Genomic DNA, 24,100 nt, shown 5'->3' on the forward strand with positions numbered 1-24,100 from the left:
TAAGACTGGAGAGAATTGGGAATGTTTGTCTGTTCGATTTGTGGAGGAGGGTCTCTGTGCGTCAAGGCTCAGAGCGCAGGCACGAAGACTCCCTCTGGTTCACGGAAGCGGTGAACGGGCAGCAAAAGGGATTGCAGGTAGTTTGGAAACCATGGCGCCGAGACAGAGGCCCTTCAGTCGTCGCGGTACAGGACGAGGCGGAACCTCACGCCCCCCGGTTAACCCGTCTTCAAATTGTTGCCGTTGTCTGTGCCACAGGGTGGAGGAAGCCAACCCCATCCAGTCGCAGCAATTTCTGGATGCCAGGCCGCAGGACCCAAGAGCTGCCCCGCTACCTGCATTTGGCACAGCGATTTTCTCTTTCAGCAACGCCCAAGGTAATTCCAGCATTCAAGCTCATGTTTCAGTATTATTCATGGAAGAGGCGAAAGAAGAAGGGGGGGAGCAACCCAGTGCCCCAACTCATCCTGCAGAGAGCTCCAAGGCTGCTGAGGAAAAAGCTGGGGCACAATCTGAGCCAGGAGCTGCTCCACCAGCCTCTCAACCAGCACCCGCGAAAGGCAAAGCCAAGTATGACTGGGGACCCCCACCAGAAGGCGAATACTGGATTTATCCGGAAGATTCGGAAGAAGATTCGGATGAATAGATGCTGGCTCAAGCAAGTTTCAGTCCTCAGCCCGAGCTCAGGTTTTTTTGTTAACTGCTTCCCCTATCAACAATGCTTAATGTCAGGCGTGAATAGTTTTGTTTGGTTAGTCAATTATGCTGTTCAATGCATGTCCATTCCCCTGCGAGGGACTCTGATGAATTTCTTCAACTTCTCTCTTTTGCCCCTGCGTGGGATAGACATTTTTGTTTTGTTTGGTTTTCAAAGCTCCACAGCCTCTGCGTGGGCTTCCAGTTTCAGTTGTGGGTTCAATGATATCACCCCTGCGTGGGTGCTTAGTTACAAAGGAGAATGCCCCTGCGCGGGTAGCTGTCTTAGTGAATCTCTATGATCCAGAGTGCCACCCCAGGCCTCTGTCGACTTGTAATCCTGGATGTAATTGCTCGCTGTTGTTAATGTAAATAATAGAAGTAGTGTAGTTTCAACGATAAAAAAAAAAATAGACTTCAAGCTTCAAATCCCTCTCCATAATTGATTCTAGCTTGCCCAAAGGCTTCTACAGGATGTTTTTGGTAAAAATATAGAACTTCCTATAGAAAGTCCTGTAGCTTCCTGTAGAAGGTTGAACCATGACTAAATTGTGCCCGAACCCTGAAAAAAATGAGTGTTCATGGAGGGGATGGATGTGAGGATGCCTGGGAACTTGGTAGGGACCCTTTTGCTTGTGCTGGGAGGCCATTTTCTGGCTTCCTGTAGAAGCAGTCAGTTGGCTTCCTGTAGAAACAGTTTTCCTTGATTTGGCTTGCTTAGCTGGGGGTGCCTTCTCTTTGACTTGTGTTTTGGTTGCCTTGGGTGTGCCCTTATTTGTTTGGACATTCTCAGTCCTCTCTGCCCGTGTTTGCAATCGTTTCTCCCTTGGTGTTTGTGCCTTCATTCCACCCATAGTTTTGGCCTCAGCAGCTTGGCATTTCACTCATTCTTCTTGTTCCTTCTGTGGTGGTCTGTCTTGTGTTTCTTTTCCATGTCCTTCCACTGCTCCTCCTATTCTGCTTGTTTGAATTCTTGTGCTTTTCTTGGCCTTAATGCAGCAAGCACAGCTGTTGCTTCCCTTGCCAACATTTCAGGGGATTTCTCTTTTTGTTGTTCTTTCCCTTCACTTCCTGTAGAAATCTCTATGCCTTCGTGTTGCTCTAACTGCTTTTTCAGCAGTGCATTTTCCTCCTGTAGCTGGGATTTTTGTAATGCTTTCAATGTGTCTCACCATGGCCAATTGTTCTCTTAATTCCTTTAGCTTGTCCTCCATGTGGTGTTGAGTGTTTTTTTTTCTAAATAAAATGCTCAGGTGAGAAAGAAGGTAGAACTGAAAACAGAGGGATAGCTGAATTTTCACCTTTTTCTGAAACCAAACAAGGAATTTCCCCATGTTCTTCTCCTTACAACATCAAATTGCAATATTTCCCTTTGTTTTAAACTGCTTTTATCCTGAATTTGACTCTCTGCTTTTGAAAAGAAGAATTTTGTTTTTACAGACAAAGTACAGATATGCATATTTAAAATTTTTCATACACAGGCTGGCCTCCGCAGCTGCATATATCTTCCCTATAGGAGAATTTTCTTAAAAAAACAGGAAACGTGGAGGAGAATCTTGATGCAGAAACAACTGGGAAACCTAGTGCAATACACAGGAAAACATTTTTCTTCCAATTCACAGGCAGATTTTTTCTCTGATTCCCCAATCTTATGCTGTTCAATTCACCACCTTTTCAAAACATACCATGCATAGAGGAGTTTTTTCGAGCCTACCTCGTTTTGAGATTTCTAATTCCGACGCAACAGACACGGGTTTCTCTGCTTCAGAAGGATATACTGTATTTCTTGTAGAACGTCTTCCTGTAGAATGCTGGCCGGCTTCTGTAGGATGTCTCTGCACCTTTGAATGATCTTGGTATGTGGGAGAATTTTGAACAAGCTGAAAAACTTGGCGAAGAACGTCAGTTTAACAGAATTCAGAGGCAGAGGATTCAGCCGAAGAGGTTTGAAATTGTAAATGAATCAGCAGTTAATGCGAGTCTTCAGCCGAGCATTCCTTTAATCACTGCGTGATTTGTGGTGAGATGGCAGAGACGTGGGTTGCTCATGCAAATTGTTGGTCCCCTGTAGTGCCGTCTGCCTGTAATCCCTTACGATTAGTTGCACTGGGGTTTAAAATATCCACAACTGTCTGTGTTTTTTCCAATTTCACGTGAATGACCATACACGTATGTTGCGTGATTTTTGCCTGAGCGCTAGAGAACTGTATGCGGGGTTAACCTTGCTAGATTCATGGCTTACCCCACCATTCCATTCGTTCATGCATTTCTTTAATTAGATTCATGCAATAGAGGAACAAGTTTTAGTCACGTACCTGAAGTCAAATGGCTGCTGTGACCTGTCATTTACTGCATGCACTGGTTTTTGTGGTTACATGTGGCTTGGCTGCTAATTTTTGGTTGTTTTCCTTGTGCAGCTGTCCTCTGGCCGGATGCATGCTGCAGGAGTTCATTTCCACGCTCAGATTTGCAACCTCAAGCTGCTGCTGCTGAATTTTCACTGGACAGAAACTTGTTTTCGCCATTGCTCCCTAACGCTAGACCGGATCGATCTGAAACTTGTTGAGCACGTTCTTATCATCATTATGCATCTTCCATAGCAAAATTGCGATCAATGGATGCACAGATTTCGAGAAAAATGGAAAATGGCTGAAGATTTCAGAGATCAATTTCTTGGAAACCGTGCATCGGAATTGGCTAAAACTACTTGGGTAGGTTACTATCACCCATATGCATCTCCCCATGAAACAATTTTTGAAACGGATGCACGGATATGGAGAAAATGCAAAAATGGCTGATGGTGATGGAGGCTGATTTCTTGGAAACCATGCACCGGAATTGGCTGAAACTGCTCAGGCATGTTTCCATCACCCTTGTATGATTTCCTGTAAAACTGTTTTTCAAATGGATGCATGGTTTTCAAGTTAGGGCAAAAACAAATTATGTTCTAGGTATTTTTGCTTCAAGGCATTCTGCAGTTTTGTTGCATGGTAAGAAAAATGAACTTGGGCTATGATGCAGGTATGGAGATGATGGAGGAGGAGTTTGAAGATTACAGGAGGACTTCTGAACCCTTGCGGAAGCTATTGTGTTCGCCAAACCACCTTTGTGCAATCCATTTTTAGCTTCTTGTAATTTCTACAGGAACTTCTTGTAGAAAACACAGTTTTCATAAAAGAAGCACAATGAGGTGGAAAAAATGATGGAGAAGGGTGAGGGATGGAAACATGGATGCTTGCAGGAATAACCAATAGATTCCAAGCTTTAGATCCCCTTCCAAAATCGAATCTGCCTCGCTTGAAGGTTCTACAGGATGTTTCCTGTAGAAATATAGGACTTCCTCTAGAAGGCACAAAAATTTCTTTGTCTTTGTTTTGAGTGATCCTTCTGACCTGCAATGTCCTTCTTACACCCTGCAATTATTCAATGGAAATTAGCTTTATTTTTCTTTTCTTTTTCTCTTTTTTCTTTGAAAAAAACAACTAGGGCGCCTCATGGAGGTTTTCACCCTAATTTCCTGCCCTGGGCATGTTGTGGGGAAAAATGCCTATGGAGGACGATCCTATCCACCTAAGGTGTGACAGTACCTTAGCAACAAACGAATACAGCTACTTTGGTTTCTTCCTTTATGAAATATGAAAGAGAGGAGATTGGTAGACTTACCGTTATCTTCCGGTTGTCCCTCGATCTAGATCCTCTCCTCTTTGGGTGTCCACAACTACTCGCCTCCTCGCTTGCTCAAGAGAACAGCTACTTGATGCCCACGAGATCACAAGAGAACAGCTACATGTGACAAGAGAACAGCTACTTGTGACAAGAGAAGGACACAACACAAAGGCAAATATACATATTCATAAATGATTCAGGATTAGAAATAAATCAAATATACTAATGCAAATCATACAAAATACACCAGCATATAGGAAAGAACCAAGAAGCTTTATTGATTGATAAACAAGGTTCAGGAAGAGATACAACCCATAGGGCTCCAACCCAGCATCTCCTTCCCAGCAGAATGGAATTCCTTCTTCAGCCCCTTTCAAAGCATAAACACCCAATGATCCAACCACAAACCAACATCAATTCTTTACAATCACAACATTCCAGCCTCCTTGACCTCATGGAGAGAGATCTATATATAGGAGTTTTGGAGAGAGGATGAGTCAGCTTGAGAAGTGACTAGTTTCCTCTCCCTCTCCCAATTGTTGAGTCCACTTGGAGGTTCTTGCTTCCACTTGGAGATTTGGAACCTCTTACTCATCACCAGTCGAATTCCCTGATCCAAGTGTCATTTTGGAAGCTTCCTGGGTATTGACACCTTGAGAAATGAGCCTGCCACTTGTCCAGTTACGCTCAGCGCAGGTAGCCTTCTTTGCAGTTGACATTCAACGCAAGTAGACAGTGGAGCAGTTGACATTCAGCGCAGATGCTCAGTGGAGCAGTTGACATGATCCAGAATTGGCCTGTTTTTGAGTGTTTTCAGGTGGAGAACTTCAGTGAATTGCTGTGGTTTGCTGGCCTTGTTCCTCTAGGGGTAGGAACAACATGTTTAGGGACTTTGGACCCCTTGATTATTGACATTTCATGCTCAGAGATGCAAGGCACAAAAATGTCTATAACAGTTGCCCCCTAAAGTATGAGGCCGTTTATCGGGTGAAATGCTTTATCCATGGGAGTCCGAAGTTCATCCATTTGCTGGGAGGAGACCTGTAATAAGATACAATACAATACATTATGATTCATTCTGATTTCATGATCTAGCTGAGGCGGGCATTCCCATGCTCAGCTTTATAAATACATTTTGGTACATAGAACAGACGATCGTCTGATGGTAGACTGATAATTCTGGTGAAACTATCATCCTTTGAGTAGGATGATCATCTGCTGCAATGATGTACATGTCAAATGTCTTTATTTTCCTGAATATATATCGCAGCCCGGATGGATGAAACTAGATCCGGGGTCTTCAAAACTCGTTCGATCTTCACTCTAAGTACAAGTTGATCCATGTGAGAATTGCGCTGAAGTCGAACATGGAAAGACATCGCTTGATTACTGGTCAATGATGTAAACCGTTAACAAGCGCGAGAGGAATCACTGATAATGATAATGACCCTCAAGGTACTGCAGTACAATTCACGTGGTGTGAATAAAGGACTTGGCGTCGAACACCACGCAAAATCTTCTGGTCGAAGGTCATTGATGTATACCTGTCGCCGGAAGTGAGAAACTTGCCATTGAGGCATGCAAGCTTCAAAGTACTGAAGGGGTTGTTCCTAGATCAACTTCTTGGATAATGAGCTGATGTCGACAAGAAGCGATCCGTCAAAGGAGGGCCTTAATGAATCCCACATCAGTGACACGGAACGGAGCTAATGATTTTAGTGGAGGTGAAAACAATTTGTGACATATGATTCAGGGTGGCGGTCATGAATGGATGAAGGATAATGTATGGCAGTGGATGGGACCTAGTTGACTCTTTCTGAATGACTTCTCTTGAACATATGGCGACACTGATGCGATGGATTGGTAGCATTACCCCAAGTATGGATGGTATGGCGAGACCATGGTGATGTGACCGGTGAATGAAACAACCCAACCCGATGTGGTACGGAGGAAAAGTGTCATGTTCAAGAGCGACCTGCTACCATCAAAGACTTCTTGATTTTTTCCCAATTTTTCCCCAGTCATTGCTGACCAGTACCTCTTTATTTTTGTCAAGCTTGAGGAGGATAACATATGCTTGTTCTATAACTTGCCCTTCGGGCAAGCCCATCGCTATGTTTTAACGAGCCTAGCGATAGTGAAACTCGTTCTCGTCTAAAGACAAGTTTTTCGCTATTTAGTGATTTTAACGAGTCTAACGACAAGGAAAACTTGGCCCTTTTCATTTTTAGAGAGTCTGAAAAGGTACATAAAGTTAACTCCAAAATTCCTTTTTCGTCATCTAATCCCTTAAGTCTGAAAAAGTATAAAACAATACAGAAGGGATGAGTTTTCGGTATTTTTAACGAGCCGAACAAAACAAGCGCTCGATCTTTTTGTGCAATAATCCCTCAGGTCCAAAAAGATTAAAATCTAGAGGAGGGATAGCTCTTCCGGTCGTTTAACGAGCTGGAAGGCCAAAACTCGGCAATCTTTTCATATTTACGAGTCAATTGAAAAGGGCTTAAAGAAGACTCGTCTTTTGAGGAACGAGTGATGAACAGGGTTCGCAGCTGATTCCAGGTACAGGTTGGAATTTTCCAATCACGGCAGTGTCACAAGGATGGCTAGGTGAAATCACTCTGCGCAGTTGTTCCTCAAAATGGGTAAACAATCATATGGAGGTAAACGATCGGCCAAATGAAAAGTGGAGGTGACGGTGCACAAACACGACCAAGGCTTTTATGGTTGATCAGGTTACATACTCAATGGTTATTTACCGGGATGGGTTTATTTTTTAACGAGCTTGAATGCGCCGCTAAAACTGCTCAATCTTATGTTTATTTTTTAACGAGCATGAACTATGTGCTAAAACTGCTCGGATCTCGCTTTTCTATTTTTTAACGAGCATAAATTCCGCGGTAAAACTGCTCGATTATACCAGTCATATGATAAGAGTGTCTCATGGGAGATTGCTATTTTTTATGGAGCTTCATCTCCCTACGCTTTGCTCCATATCCTTTCGTTATGCAAGCTTGGAAGCGACTAATCCTACGAGTTTAAAGGGTTAGACCTACAGGTTTAAAGGGAAGGACCAAAAAAATTAAAAAATAAATAGTCGCCCCTTGCAAGCACTCCAAAAGGTTTGCATGCCCCCAGGTATAAGACAGAGTTTCAAGGTTACCTCTACTTCTTTTCCGCCAAAACTTTCGTTTTACCGGGAGAGGCTTACCTCTTTCAGGTTACCCAAAGATTGTCTCGTTAATCAAAACACTTCCTCGGCTTACCTTTTTCAGGTTACCTAAAGATTGTCTCGTTAAACAAAACACTTCCTCAGCATCCCACAACCTCACGTAACTTTGACAAAAGAATCCTATTCTAGAACAACCCTCTTTCCTCTACAGATGGGGTACAGACTAGTCATATTCTCCCGCGGAAACCTACCTTATACCCAAAGTTCTCTGCCGAAGCAGACCAGGACGCATGCCCCCTGGGTTCCAGTCATATCTTCCCGAATTACTCGCGCTCATCAGGAGGACGGACCGTGGGTTGAGACACTTCTTGCGTGAATAGACCATTTAGGGATGGTATATGACTATTTGCGATGTGTGATCCGGGAAACGAAAGTTGGTCCACGAGCTTGACCATTCTTCCTCCATGCGGGAAACACATTACTCTAAAGAGTGAGGAGACTATTGCTCCCATGCAATATATATAGTCTCGCCCAAGGAGTAGGTTATAATCCAAGGGTCCTTGAACGACCATCATGTTCATTTGAACGGTCTTCCCTTTCAATGTTATTGGCACATTGGGAGGATCCCTAAAGGGCGACTGGTTCCCTTATCAAAGCCTGATAGATTTCTCATCTCAGGCAAAAGCGCAGGCGAACCAAGCGCTTTCCAAGAAATAGAGGAAAGGATACTCACAGATGCCCCTTCATCAATAACTGTACCGGCCATTACCATTCTGTATATTTTGACAATAATTCTGAATGGTATGCTAGCTGGCAAGCGGGGTCTGCCTAGTTGGTTCCAGTTAAAGGACACAACCAGGTTGCTTGGTGGTGGGACCGAGTAAACGGCCGGATAGCGCTCTGATGAACTTCCTTCCTGCGATAAAGGAATGGTGGCATTGCCCCCTTGATCATCAGAGTCAGTGCTGATGAAGAGAATTTGGACGGTGTCGTCTTTATTCTCCTCTGTGATGGTGTCATCCAAAGATAGAGCCTCTGAAGGCAAAACCGGGTCAACTGCCATTTCAACCTTTAGACTTTCGTCAGGTATGGATTCAGACGGTTCATCTTCAATGACAGGTGCTTCGGCTGACCACCTGGGCGGGTCAACCGGATTCTCAACTAGTGAGGGACTTGGCAAGAGTTTTTGATATCCAGGAGGAAGATTCGCTCGTAATATCGGGCGATCTTCCAGAACTCTTTTCGCCTCGTCTAAGAAGGGACAACGGTGGATGGCGTGATCGCCTTCACACAGTCTGCAGGGAAATTTAGCTTTCCCGCTCTGTCCTGGAGCTTCACTCCCACTAGTTGATGGTGAACAATCGACATGGCTATCAGAGGTCGATGCTACCGAATTGTGCAAATGGGGGGACCAGTCTCTTAGTATCCGGGGGATACATGGACAATCTCTATGGAAGTGGTCTCCCCTACATATGACGCATGGCGATTTAGGCCTTACGAGTGCTGTGTGTGGATTTTTGTTAGATGACGCTTGTTTTCCCCCAGTCGCCTTAGGCTCCTTCTGCTTCTTTTCTTTCTTCTTCTTCTCCTTCTTCTCCTTAGGAACCCGGTTCTTTGACCGACCAGTTCCGTCAAGCGAAGAGGAAGGAGGAGAGGAAGATGAAGTAGAAGGCTGGTGGGCAACTCTTGTCTGATCTAACTGTTGACTCGACTGTTCAGGAATGGCGGCATTCTGAACGATATTGGTTGAAAAGAGCCAAACTGGTAGGCCAATTGTCAGTCCTGGAAGCGACAATGTGGCCATTGGGGCGCACCAACATCTCCCCAAGAGGAGAAGGGACTAGGATTTCCACCAAGGGGAACTCCTTGGTTGGTGTGCTCCATCTTTTCAACCCAAAGATCAACGCGGGAATAAGGGTGATTGTTCCGTTTAAAATAAATTGTTAACGACGCTTTAGACACAACTTGCTTTTTCAGTTTTAAAGAGTCGAGAAAAAGCTAAAGATGACTCTAGTCTCCTTCGATGTTTTAACGAGCCCGAAGTGACAAATGCTCGGATGGACTTTTTCTGTTATAGAGTCTGAAAAAGGCCAAAAGAAACTGCTCTGGAGATCTAGGCAGAGGGTGTGCCAAACTTTTCGCAAAACCACAGAATACGTTTTACGGTACGGGTGGTCGATCTTCGTGAATGTTGTGTTCACTGCATTGCGATCAGTAGGGCGGCCGACACGGCTTCCTAAGGATAAAGGATATATGCCTATAGGGGTCTCCCAATATATACGCGACGGTACGTGGGAGCACAAGTTCGTATTAGTGCTATCGTCCCTCAGGAGGAATCACCCACCTTCTTAGAGATCGACAGTCACTACATTTAACGACGCCGGAACACGTCTCTACCTAGACCTCTATGTTGTGTGTTATGTTGCAAAGCGTTGTTAGGTTCATTCAATATATTTTAAGTTGATCTTTTTAAAGTTTGTCTTTCAGGATCACCACGAGATGTATGGTACAAATTCCTAAATGCAGTCTAAGATGATAAGCAAGCTTTATAATCTTTCAACTTTGAAAATCCTAGCTACTAAGGGAAAAGAGAGCGACTATCTTTTCTCAAAGAGCAATCAGCACACTCTAATGCACTCTTCCTAAATCCAACATGCAAACTTATCAAAATGCAAATGCACAATGCAGGTGTTTGTTTTCCACTTTCTTAGTATAAATGCCTACAAAGAAAGCTTTTTGTACAACTTCGAATTTGCTTTTAAATGACTGAAAATAAACAAGTTTACTTTTTCCCAAATCAGCAAGGGTAGAAGAGATTACAATCACTTTGCGATTTTTTGAAATAAATACTTGTTTCGACACTTAAAAGTGACAAATTCAAACCAATAAGCAAAAGCAAATGATAATCAAACTGCAAACATCCAATGAACTCTCTCCTAAGATCACAATCAACCAATCAATCAGATCTGAATCAAGGCTACAGGATGACTATTTTGCTCATGCAAAGGAAAACTGTAAATGACGTCACAAACACATAAAAAAACTTACAGTCTTTTTGTACAAAAATGAGGCGGAATTCAAGCAAAGAAAAGGGGTTATCAGAAGTGGTACCTATGCTGGTCAAAGGCTGCAAAAACAGAGATCAAAACAGGGCAAAAGATAGCAAGGAACCCCAGCTGCACAAGGCCACACTGGTTCAGCGCAGGTGTAACACTGTCAGTTTGACATTCAGCGCAGGTAGCCTTCACGGGACCTGCGTTGAAATGCAGACTGCCTTCACAGTGTCTGCGCTGAAAGGAGAAACTCTTGTTTCTCTTGGTTTCTGGGTCATAAAATGCTCAAAAATCAACTGTTTCAGGCCAAATCAGAAACACAAGCAAGGTATAAACAGAGGGATGCTTTGAGAGGGTACTAAAGACTATCACAAAGGATCATCAAGTCATTTGTGAGTCCATTGTTGAGATCATAGACAAGAACCCAGTGAAGGATCAAAGCAACAACATTCTACTTTGCAAAGCAGTTCGATTGTTGCCGTTGAGTCTATGAAGTAAACAATGATGTAAACACAAACAAAATGACAAAAAAAATCTCCCCAGCGGAGTCGCCAATTTTTTGTGGGGAAAAATGCCTATGCAGGACGATCCTATCCACCTAAGGTGTGACAGTACCTTAGCAACAAACGAATACAGCTACTTCGGTTTCTTCCTTTATGAAATATGAAAGACAGGAGATTGGTAGACTTACCGTTATCTTCCGGTTGTCCCTCGATCTAGATCCTCTCCTCTTTGGGTGTCCACAACTACTCGCCTCCTCGCTTGCTCAAGGGAACAACTACTTGATGCCCACAAGATCACAAGAGACCAGCTACCTGTGACAAGAGAACAGCTACTTGCGACAAGAGAAGGACACAACACAAAGGCAAATATACATATTCATAAATGGTTCAGGATTAGAAATAAATCAAATATACTAATGCAAATCATACAAAATACACAATCATATAGGAAAGAACCAAGAAGCTTTATTGATTGATAAACAAGGTTCAAGAAGAGATACAACCCATAGGGCTCCAACCCAGCATCTCCTTCCCGGCAGAATGGAATTCCTTCTTCAGCCCCTTTCAAAGCATAAACACCCAATGATCCAACCACAAACCAACAACAATTCTTTACAATCACAACATTCCAGCCTCCTTGACCTCATGGAGAGAGATCTATATATAGGAGTTTTGGAGAGAGGATGAGTCAGCTTGAGAAGTGACTAGTGTCCTCTCCCTCTCCCAGTTCTTGAGTCCACTTGGAGGTTCTTGCTTCCACTTGGAGATTTGGAACCTCTTACTCATCACCAGTCGAATTCCCTGATCCAAGTGTCATTTTGGAAGCTTCCTGGGCATTGACACCTTGAGAAATGAGCCTGCCACTTGTCCAGTTACGCTCAGCGCAGGTAGCCTTCTTTGCAGTTGACATTCAACGCAGGTAGACAGTGGATCAGTTGACATTCAGCGCAGATGCTCAGTGGAGCAGTTGACATGATCTAGAATTGGCCTGTTTTTGAGTGTTTTCAGGTGGAGAACTTCAGTGAATTGCTGTGGTTTGCTGGCCTTGTTCCTCTAGGAGTAGGAACAACATGTTTAGGGACTTTGGACCCCTTGATTATTGACATTTCATGCTCAGTGATGCAAGGCACAAAAATGTCTATAACAGGGCACCTCCAAGGGAGGTTTTCACCAAGAGATCTTATTCTCTTTTCTCTTTATCCAACCCATTGACCGCCTCATGGAGGTTTTCAATCAATGAGCCAATCTAAGGCACCTCCGAGGAGGTTTTCACCTTAGATTTTTATTTTTCTTCTTATTTTATTTTTTTATTTTTTCCTTTTTTTCTACCCTACACTACTTGAAAAACAAAATCATTTTCAATTATAAGAATACTTCCAATGGAGCCATGTGCACATCGAGATTAGAGACAAGATGATGTGAAGGCTCGAAATGCATGCTTTGACAGCTGTCAAGATTTCAGAGACAAAATGATCTGACTTTGAAGGGATCAAACATAGCTGAGGAAGAGAGTACCGTTGCAACTTAGTGACCGTCTGAAACCATATCTCAATATAGCTCTGATATCCTTGGTTTTTTTTTTGATCTGGATCATGTTTCATGTCACCTTCTAACATGACTTCCTCGTTTTCCTCTTTTTGTTGATCTTTCTCTTGAATACATGGAAGATTTGTTGGTAACCTTGAAGGATCTTTCTTTATCTCAGCTTCTGATGTCTTCTCTTCATCAAGTAAAGCCCATGGTTCTTTGATTTCCTCTTCTAAATCTTCTTTTGCCTGATGTGGTCCTTCAATGCTTTCAATATAGTCTCTTTTTTGCAATACTCTTCCTGGGCTATGGTGAAGATCATTGAGCTCAAGAGCAGTTGTTTGGACATGTTGTGCCTCAGCTTTGCAATTGGGTTGAGCTGCTCCATGGTATGGTTTTGGAAATGGTGGTACGGGTAGTTGAGTGGAGGTGTGTATTTGAGATGGATGTGGATGGGGTTGTGGTTGGGTAGGCATTGGGGGTTGCCTTGGTGGAGGAGGAGGTGATGGTTGCAGTTGAGCAGGTGGTGGAGGAAAAGAAGTGGGAGGAGTGTTGTACTGGGGCCTCCACCTCTGATGAGGTGCATTCCACTGAGGTTGTGGCTGAGCATAAGAGTGAAACAAATGAGTAGCTGGTTGGGCATAATATGGATCTATGAAGGAACAAGGAGGAGGTGTGAACTAGGAAGGATGAGCAGGGGGACCCCAAGAAGGCATGAAAGTGGCTTGATAGGGGTCATAATAGGTCTCGAATGTCCCTTGCAGTTCCTGCTGGTAAGATCTAGGTCCATGTGGCCTCCTTTGGTTCATATAATAGAGTGATTCAATGGCTCCTTTGGCTCTCTGATATGCAGCTTTGATTATGGGTAAGGAAGGGCACTGATCTGTAGAATGATATTCTTCACATACAAAACACACTTCTATGGAGTACAATGGACATTCGTTCCTAGGATGCTTTCTAGTGCACCTAGGACAAAAAATGGCCAAAGCCCCCTTGGCTTCTTCTTGCTTCTTTTGGATCCGCAAGGTATCCAGCTGCATGGCAAGAAACTGCCTCATATCACTCTTGAAATCTTCGATCTGATTTTCAAATTCGTCTTTGGACAAGGTGCTGCTCCCAACATTTCTGCTTGTAGCCATTTGCTCCAGAGGAATGTTTTCTTCTTCTTCTCCCCTAGAGGTTCTTCAAATATGTATTGATGTCCACCCAGGGGTTCTTCTTAGTCACAACCATCGAAGAAGAGAGAAGGTTGGCTATGTGAAGAAAAAGGGGGTGTTGTGAAAATATTTTTCTAACTTATCTCTACTCCTACCAGGAATGAAAGGAAATCTTTTTGGTTGATTTTTGCTTTTTTTCTGCTTGTACCTGCAAAAACTAAAATAGATCGAATTGCAACTAACTATCTTGCTGAAATGAAAATGCGGAATTGAAATGAAAGCAGGAAAGGACTAATCTATTTTTCTCAAATGAAATTGTAGGAATTAAATGCTAGGCTACGCTTGTAGAATTGAAATGCTAATCTACGCTTGCAGAAATGAAATTGCGGAATTGAAATGCTAATCTATGAAAACAGGAAATGTCTACTCTACTTTTGCGGAAATGAAATGAAATAAACTACTTAGCAGAAGGTTGTAGTGGAAAATAGAAGAAAAGCAGCAATCACCAATACTCTGACGCTTCCCCGGCAATGGCGCCAAAAAGATGGTGAGCCCCAGTATTGTAGCAATAATGCTACAACTGCTGGAACTCCCTTCTTTAATTTTATCAACCCGGTAGTTCGTAACAAACTTGGAAGCGACGGTGCTGTATGCACAAGTACTAGCTCTTGCCGCAGCTATCACTTGGTCTGCTGGCACAAGTCCACTAGGGGCTTAAGCCAACCTCTATGAGCTCTTAGAAGAAGCTTTTTAACTGATGGATGAAAGCTAACTCAAAGGAAGCTAATCTACTTGCGGAAAGAAATTGAAAGCCAAAAAGAAACGCAAACCCTAGCAAACCCTAATTCTACCAGCTAGTCCTACTGACGCAAAGGAGAGCATGCAAACTACTGAAAGAGATGCCATTACTTCTATAGTTCGATTTTTAGGCAGTAGATTAGCTTTGCTTTCAGCACATTTTCAAGTTTCCCTTGTGGACAGTTTTGATGTAACTCTTCTTTTCTTGCTCAATAAAGATGAATCCAGCTTTGCACCAGCTCTAAATCTCTCTTAGGAGGCTATAGCTCTTGGGGTTGGGCCCATCTCAAGCGCCCAGTACCTCCTTTGTTTATCTTTATGTGTTTTTGCTGCATTCTTAGAATAAAATCTGATATTTATATTTAAATCTTGCTTTGTTATTTAGATTTCTTTTGATGGTTAAAGTAGCTTCTCATATTTAGAATAGATTGGTAGGATAATAACAAGAAAAAGGCTCCAAAAAAGGGTTAGCAAACACTTTTGGTTTCACCTCTTCCTTATTGGATTAGGGGCTGGAGTTGGAATAACCGTGTTGTCCCAAACAAAAACACTAGTTTTCTTTACCATGCAATCCTTAGTGTGTTGTTTTCATTTGCAGAGGTTGGTTACATGTTCAGATCTTTGAATGCTTCATTTCATAGTTAATATACATGGTTTCCTTGCAATAAAGCTGTTGTCCATTCTCATTACTGTTAGCCAGATCTTATTAGGGTAGCATAGCTAGATCTTTGTTTTCTTGCATGTCTTTGTTGGTTCAGTTGGAAACACAAATTGCAGAGCACCTATACCACTTCTCTATCTGCCCAGACTCCCTCAAACCCATCTTCTCCATCTCCTAACTTGGTTTCTTGCCTCACGTTGCCACATTGCCCTCATAACCCTACCTTTTGTGCAGCATTATTCCAGCCTTCTTGGAACAAGTCCAGCCATCTACACCTTCTCCTCAACTCCATCCTCCAAGCCTTGAACTCCCCTACACCCCTATTTCACCTCCATACTCATTCCTCCACCTTTTTCCCTCCATCCATGCTCCAAAATTCCATTACTAAACATCCTGTAGAAATCCCAGAACATCCTGTAGAACCCCTGCAGACTTCCTGTAGAAGCTCATAAACGCAGTTTCTTGGCAGCCAAACTTTGTGAAACTCTCTGGAAGGGTGCTAGGGACCCCTTAGACCCTCTTTGAACCTTCCCAACCTTTCCCAAGCATTTCTCCCCTTGATCTACCCCTGCACAGTAAAAAGCCAGTTAGAAGCTACCAAGTTCCCAGGCATCCTCACATCCATCCCCTCCATGAACACTCATTTTTTTCAGGGTTCAGGCACAATTTAGTCATGGTTCAACCTTCTACAGGAAGCTACAGGACTTTCTACATGAAGTTCTGTATTTTTACCAAAATCATCCTGTAGAAGCCTTTGGGCAGGCCAGAATCAATTATGGAGAGGGATTTGAAGCTTGAAGTCTGTTGAGGAGGCATGCAACCACTTTTTTCTTCCATCCTCCACTGGTTTCATCTCCTTTCACCAACATTGCCACCATATTGAATATACTTGCACAATCATACCAAAGTTGAGAATTCTCTAGGAAAAGAAGCACAGGCAGCGCGAAGAAGCAAAGAGAAAAGCATGGTTTCATGACAGAGAAGAGGACATCACTTCAGAAGCTTGGCATGACAAGGAGGCCACCAAGGCCATCAAAGATGAGGAGATAGATTGGTTGCTCAGAGGATGAGCAACACTTTCAGTAGGGGGGTGATGATGAGCCCCAAAAATGGATAATTATTTTGGGCTCATTCAACCTCCTAATTCGAATTAATCCACCATTCTGATTAGTTTATTGCATGTTTTTTATTATATTTATGCTAATAGAGTGAATTGGGTTAGTCATTATGCCAACAAGTCTAATGTGTGCTTTGTGTAGCCTTTTTGGTCAATTTGGAGACAAAATTGAAGATCTTAATGAGCACTTGGCAGCCAAATTCGTGGGAGATCAAGGGAGACGATTTGTAGGAAGGTGTCCCCTTCCTTTATGGGCCCTTACCTCGAATTCTCCACCATCAGCTCGGAGTTCAAGGGCCACCAAATCAATTAGCACAATGGCAGCCAAGAAAGTCAAGTAGGACTGCTGTTAACTACAAGTTTTGCGCAGCCGAGTCCCTAAAGTTTAGGAGGACTGTTGGGGTCCTCAATTTGTATAAATAAGAAGGCTTAGGGCCTCATTTTGGTTAGCTAGTGGTTAGTCATTTTGTATCCAATGGTTAGTCATTTTGTAGGCAGAAGTTAGCTAGTTTGTATTTCGATTTTTAGGCAATAGATTAGCTTTGCTTTCAGCTCATTTTCAAGTTCTCCTTGTGGACAGTTTTGATGTAACTCTTCTTTTCTTGCTCAATAAAGATGAATCCAGCTTTTCACCAGCTCTAAATCTCTCTTAGGAGGCTATAGCTCTTGGGGTTGGGCCCATCTCAAGCGCCCAATACCTCCTTTGATTATCTTTATGTGTGTTTGCTGCATTCTTAGAATAAAATCTGCTATTTAGATCTAAATCTTGTTTTGTTATTTAGTTTGTTTTTTGATGAGTAAAATAGCTTTTCATGCTCGGATTTAGTTGATAGGTTGTTAACAGAAAAATCTTCAAGAAAAGGGCCAACAAACATCTGTGGTTTCACCTCTCCCTCAGTGGGATCAGGAGCTGTGACTAGGATGACTTTTCTGCCCACAAAAACACTGACTTTGCTTTGCCATGCAATCATTAGTGTTTGGTTTTCATTTGCAGAAGTTGGTTACATGTTCAGATCTTTGAATGTTTCATTGCATAGTTAATATACAAGGTTTCCTTGCAAAAAAAGCTGTTGTCCATTCTTGTTACTGTTAGCTAGATCATATTAGGGTAGGATAACTAGATCTTTGTTTTCTTGCATGTCTTTGTTGGTTCAGTTGGAAACACAAATTGCAGAGCACCTGTACCACTTCTCTGTCTACCCAGACTCCCTCAAACCCATCTTCTCCATCTCATAACTTGGTTTCTTGCCTCACATTGCCATACTGCCCTCATAACCCTACCTTTTGTGCAGCATTACTTCAGTCTTCTTGGAACAAGTCCAGCCATCTACACCTTCTCCTCAACTCTATCCATCAGTCCTTGGGTCATTTCAGGCCCCTACCCTGCCTCCCTATCCATTCATGCACCTTACCTCACTCACCCATCCTCCAAAATTACATTTCTAAACATCCTGTAGAAAAATTACAGAACATCCTATAGAAATCCTAGAACATCCTGTAGAACCCCTGCAGACTTCCTGTAGAAGCTCACGAATGAGGTTTCTTGATAGCCAAACTCTGTGAAACTCTTTGGAAGGGTGATAGGGACCCCGTAGGCCCTCTCTATACCTTCCCAACCTTTTCCAAGCATTTCTCCTCCTTGATCCACCTCTGCACAGTAAAAATCTAGTTAAAAGCACATGCATGATAATTCTAATAACTGATTCAAAAATACAAAAAGATGTTTTCTTTAGGTAGAGGTAGTCTAGACACATGTATTTTACCTTCATAGAAGTAACGGCATCTCTTTTAGTAGTTTGAATTCTCATCTTAGCATCAGTAGGACTAGCTGATAGAATTAGGGTTTGCGTTTCTGTTTGGCTTTCAGTTTCTTTCCACAAGTAGATTAGCTTCCTTTGAGTTAGATTTCATCCATCAATTAAAAAGCTTCTTCTAAGAGCTCATAGAAGTTGGCTTAAGCTCCTAGCGGACTTGTGCCAACTGACCAAGTGACAGCTGCGGCAAGAGCTAGTACTTGTGCATACAGCACCGTCACTTCCAAGTTTGTTACAATCTACCGGGTTGATAAAATTAAAGAAGGGAGTCTCAGGAGTTGCAACATTATTGCTGCAATACTGGGGCTCACCATATTTTTGGCGCCGTTGTGGGGGAAGCGTCAGAGTATTGGTGATTGTCGCTTTTCTTCTATTTTCCACTACAATCTTCTGCTAAGTAGTTTATTTCATTTCCATTATGCAATTTCGTTTATGCAAAAGTATATTAGCATTTCCCACTTTCATAGACTAGCATTTCATTCCTGCAATTTCATTTGAGCAAAATAGATTAGTCCTTTCCTGCTTTCATTTCAATTCTGCATTTTCATTTTAGCAAGATAGTTAGTTGCAGTTCAATCTATTTCAGTTTTGCAGGTAGAAGTAGAAAAAAGAAAAATTCAACTAAAAAGATTTCATTTCATGCCTTGTAGGAGTAGAGATAAGTTAGAAAAATGATAGCACAACCCCCCCATTGCTTCACACAGCCAACATTCTCTCTTCTTCGATGGATGTGATTAAAGAACCCTTAGGTGGACAACAAGACATATTTGAAGAACCTCAAGGGAAGAAGAAGAAGAAACCATTCCTCTGGAGCAAATGGCTACAAGCAGAAATGTTGGGAGCAGCACCTTGTCCAAAGACGAATTTGAAAATCAGATCGAAGATCTCAAGAGTGATATGAGGCAGTTTCTTGCCATGCAACTGGATACCTTGTGGATCCAAAAGAAGCAAGAAGAAGCCAAGAGGGCTTTGGCCATTTTTTGTCCTAGGTGCACTAGAAAGCATCCTAGGAACGAATGTCCATTGTACTCCATAGAAGTGTGTTTTGTCTGTGAAGAATACCATCCTACAGATCAGTGCCCTTCCTTACCCAGAATCAAAGCTGCATATCAGAGAGCCAAAGTAGCCACTGAATCACTCTATTATATGAACCAAAGGAGGCCACATGAACCTAGATCTTATCAGCAGGAACTGCAAGGGACATCCGAGACCTATTATGACCCCTATCAAGCCACTTTCATGCCTTCTTGAGGTCCCCCTGCTCATCCTTCCTGGTTCACACCTCCTCCTTGTTCCTTTATAGATCCATATTATGCCCAACCAGCTGCTCATTCGTTTCACTCTTATGCTCAGCCACAACCTTAGTGGAATGCACCTCATCAAGGGTGGAGGCCCCAGTACAACACTCCTCCCACTTCTTTTCCTCCACCACCTGCTCAACCGCAACGATCACCTCCTTCTCCACCAAGGCAACCCCAAATGCCAACCCAACCACAACCCCATCCGCATCCATCTCAAATATACACCCCCACTCAGCTACCCATACCACCATTTCCAAACCCGCACATTGGAATAGCTCAACCTAATTGCAAAGCTGAGGCACAACATGTCCAAACAACTGCTCTTGAGCTCAATGATCTTCACCATAGCTTAGGAAGAGTATTGCAAAAAAGAGACTATATTGAAAGCATTGAAGGACCACATCAGGCAAAAGAAGATTCAGAAGAGGAAATCAAAGAACCATGGGCTTTACTTGATGAAGAGAAGACATCAGAAGCAGAGATAAAGAAAGATCCCTCATGGTTACCATCAAACCCTCCATGTAGTCAAGAGAAAAGTCAGCAAAAAGAGGAATATGTGAAGGTCATGATAGAAGGTGACATGAAGAATGATCCAGATCAGCAAAAGGACCAAGGATATCAGAGCTATATTGAGATATGGTTTCAGACAGTCACAAAGTTGCAGCGGTACTATCTTCTTCAGCTATGTTTGATCCCTTCAAAGTCAGATCATTTGGTCTCTGAAATCCGGATACCTGTCAAAGCATGCATTTCGAGCCTTCACATCATCTTGTCTCTAATCTCGATGTGCACATGGCTCCATTGGAAGTATTCTTACACTTGAAAATGATTTTGTTTTTCAAGTAGGGTAGGGTAGAGAAAAAAAAAAATGAGAGAAAAAAATGAAAATAAGAAGAGAATAAAAATCTAAGGTGAAAACCTCCTCGGAGGTGCCTTAGATTGGCTCATTGATTGAAAACCTCCATGAGGCGGTCAATGGGTTGGGAAAAAAGAGAAAAGAGAATAAGATGTCTGAGTGAAAACCTCCCGTGGAGGCGCCCAGGGCAGGCAATTAGGGTGAAAACCTCCATGAGGCGCCCTAGTTGTTTTTCGAAAAAAAAAGAGAGAAAAGAAAAAGAAAAATAAATCTAATTTCCATTGAATAATTTCAAGTTGCAGCAATGTCATTGCAGGTCAGGAGGATTACTCAAAACAAAGACAAAGGAGTTTTTGTGCCTTCTAGAGGAAGTTCTATATTTCTACAGGAAACATCCTGTAGAACCTTCAAGCGAGCCAGATTCGATTTTGGAAGGGGATCTAAAGCTTGGAATCCATTGGTTATGCCTGCAAGCATCCATGTTCCCATTCCTCACCCTTTTCCATTATCTTTTCCACCTCATTGTGCTTCTACAGGAAGTTCCTGTAGAAATTGTAGGAAGCTAGAAATGGATTTCAAAGAGGCGGTTTGGTTAACATGGTAGCTTCCTAAAGGGTTTAGAAGTCCTCCTGCAATCTTCAAACTCATCCTCCATAATCTCCATACCTGTATCACATCCAAAGTTCATTTTTCTTACCATGCAACAAAACTGCAGAATGCCTTGAAGCAAAAATACCTAGAACAAAATTTGTTTTTTCCCTAACTTGAAAACCATGCATCCATTTGAAAAACCATTTTACAGAGAATCATACAGGGGTGATGGCAACATGCTTGAGCAGTTTCAGCCAATTCCAGTGCACGGTTTCCAAGAAATCAGCCTCCATCACCATCATCCATTTTTGCATTTTCTCCATATCCGTGCATCCGTTTCAAAACCTGTTTCATGGGGAGGTGCATATGGGTGATAGTAACCTACCCAAGCAGTTTCAGCCAATTCCGATGCACGGTTTCCGAGAAATTGATCTCTGAAATCTTCAACTATTTTCCATTTTTCTCAAAATCTGTGCATCCATTGATCTCGATTTTGCTATGGGAGGTGCATCATGATGATAGGAACGTGCTCAGCAAGTTTCAGATCGATACGGCTTACCGTTTGGGAGCAATGGTGAAAACAAGTTCCGGTCCTGTGAAAATTCAGCAGCAGCAGCTTGAAGGTGCAGATCTAAGCGTGGAAATGAACTCCTGCAGCATGCATCCGGCCAGAGGACACATGCACAAAGAAAACAACCAAAAATCATTAGCCAAGCCCTCATACAACCAAAGAAACCAGTGCATGCAGCAAAGACTAGCGTCAACACCTCACAGCAGCCATTTGACTTCAGGTACGTGACTGAACCTCGTTCTTCTATTGCACAAATCTAATTTAAAAACTGCATGAATGAATGGAATGGTGGAATTGAGCCACGAATATAGCAAGATTAAGCTGATAGTTCCTTTTCCAATTCTCTATCAATCAGCCAGGAATCATGCAACGTATGTGTTAGACAACTCACGTGAAATTTGAAAAAAACACAGACAGTTGTGGATATTTTAAACTCCAGTGCAACTAAGGGTAAGGGATTACGGGCAGATGGCACTGCAGGGGACCAACAGTTTGCATGAGAAGCGCACGTCTCTGCCACCTCACCACAAATCACGCAGTAATGAAAGGAATGCTCGGCTGAGGACTCACGTTAACTACTGATTCATTTACACTTGCAAACCTCTTCGGCTGAATCCTCTGCCTCTAAATTCTGTTAAACTGACGTCCTTCGCCAAGTTTTTCAGCTTGTTCAAAATTCTCCCGCATACCAAGATTGTTCAAAGGCGCAGAGACATCCTACAGAAGCCGGGCACTCTACAGGCGTTTCTACAGGAATCTGCGCCACAGGAAACCCAACATACGAAGAAGCTTGGATTGTTCACGTCAAGGGTGGCAATTCTCAGTGAGTGTAAAGCATGAGTATGAACAACCATGGGATAATGTCAAAGCCCATTTGACAACTTGTGATCCAAATACCAAGCATACAGTGCCAAATTCTGAGATTCCCCAAGAAGTTGTAGAAGACAAAGAAGTTATATTCACTTGTGATGTTACTTTCCGGGAGAGCCCTATGAAATGGGCATCACGTTGGGATACTTACCTTCTTATGACAGATGATCAGATCCATTGGTTCTCTATCATCAACTCATTGATGATTGTTTTATTTCTCTCCAGAATGGTTGCAATGATCATGATGCGAACATTGTACCGGGATATCTCAAAATACAACCAATTAGAAACACAGGGTGAGGCTCAAGAGGAAACAGGATGGAAGTCGGTCCATGGAGATGTGGTCAGGGCCCCAACCAATGCAAGCTTACTTTGTGTCTATGTGGGAACTGGAGTTCAGTTTTTTTTGCCATGACACCAGTGACAATGATATTTGCAGTCCTTGGTTTCCTTTCTCCTTCGAACCGTGGAGGTTTAATGACAACTATGCTGCTATTATGGGTGTTTATGGGTTTGTTTGCAGGGTGTGCATCGTCACGTCTATATAATATGTTCAAGGGCACAGAATAGAGGAGGAACACGCTGAAGACATCATTCTTGTTTCCAGGCATTACTTTTTGCATTTTCTTTATTCTCAATGCACTGCTATGGGGAAAAAAATCATCTGGTGTAGTTCCTTTCGGGACTATGTTTGCCTTGGTCCTTTTATGGTTTGGAATTTCTGTGCCATTGCTCTTTGTGGGCAGTTACTTTGGCTACAAGAAACCTGCAATTGAGGATCCAGTGAAGACCAATAAAATCCCCAGGCAGATTCCAGAGCAAGCTTGGTATATGCAGCCCATTTTCTCAAATACCAATTGGAGGCATTTTTCCTTTTGGAGCTGTATTCATTGAATTGTTCTTCATATTAACTTCAATATGGCTTCATCAGTTCTACTATATATTTGGGTTCCTGTTCATTGTCTTTTTGATCCTCATTGTTACATGTGCAGAGATCACCATTGTCCTGTGCTACTTCCAACTGTGCAGTGAAGATTACAACTGGTGGTGGAGATCTTATTTGACTACAGGCTCCTCAGCATTTTACTTGTTTCTATATGCCACATTCTATTTCTTCACCAAGATGGAGATGACAAAGCTTGTTTATGGAATTTTATATTTTGGCTACATGCCCATCATGTCATACTCATTTTTTGCTCTGACCGGTACAATAGGTTTCTATGCATGCCTTTGGTTTGTGCGGACAATATACTCATCAGTGAAGATTGACTGAGGCTCTGCATGTAGCTACCATTTTTCAGAGGGGCCGTTTAAGTTTTGGTTTAGGGGAATGGTGCTTGCTCCTTTTATGTTGTTTTAGAGGTTTTTGGGTAACATTACAGGAGACACCAATGTCAATGTGCTGTTGTGGGAGTTAATTCTGAAGATGTTGCAGGAACACAATGCCGAAAGGGGGCCTCCCAACACAAGCAGAAGGGTCCCTACCAAGTTCCCAGGCATCCTCACATCCATCCCCTCCATGAACACTCATTTTTTTCAGGGTTCGGACACAATCTAGTCATGGGTCAACCTTCTACAGGAAGCTATAGGACTTTCTACAGGAAGTTCTGTATTTCTACCAGAAACATCCTGTAGAGCCTTTGGGCAGGCCATAATCAATTATGAAGAGGGATTTGAAGCATGAAGTCTGTTGAGGAGGCATGCAACCACTCTTTTCTTCCATCCTCCACTGGTTTCATCTCCTTTC

At 42.6% G+C, this 24,100-nt stretch overlaps 1 pseudogene; it reads left to right on the forward strand.

The window, feature by feature from the left end:
* Nucleotides 1-646: 646 nt before the first annotated feature.
* On the forward strand, nt 647-23,751 carry LOC149186033 (transmembrane 9 superfamily member 7 pseudogene; annotated as a pseudogene).
* Nucleotides 23,752-24,100: the final 349 nt, after the last annotated feature.

Source organism: Pinus tabuliformis, chromosome 3_1 (genome assembly GCF_031772625.1).
Source record: "Pinus tabuliformis cultivar Carrire ecotype Pingquan chromosome 3_1, CPIR1, whole genome shotgun sequence".
Classification (NCBI taxonomy): Eukaryota; Viridiplantae; Streptophyta; class Pinopsida; order Pinales; family Pinaceae; genus Pinus; species Pinus tabuliformis.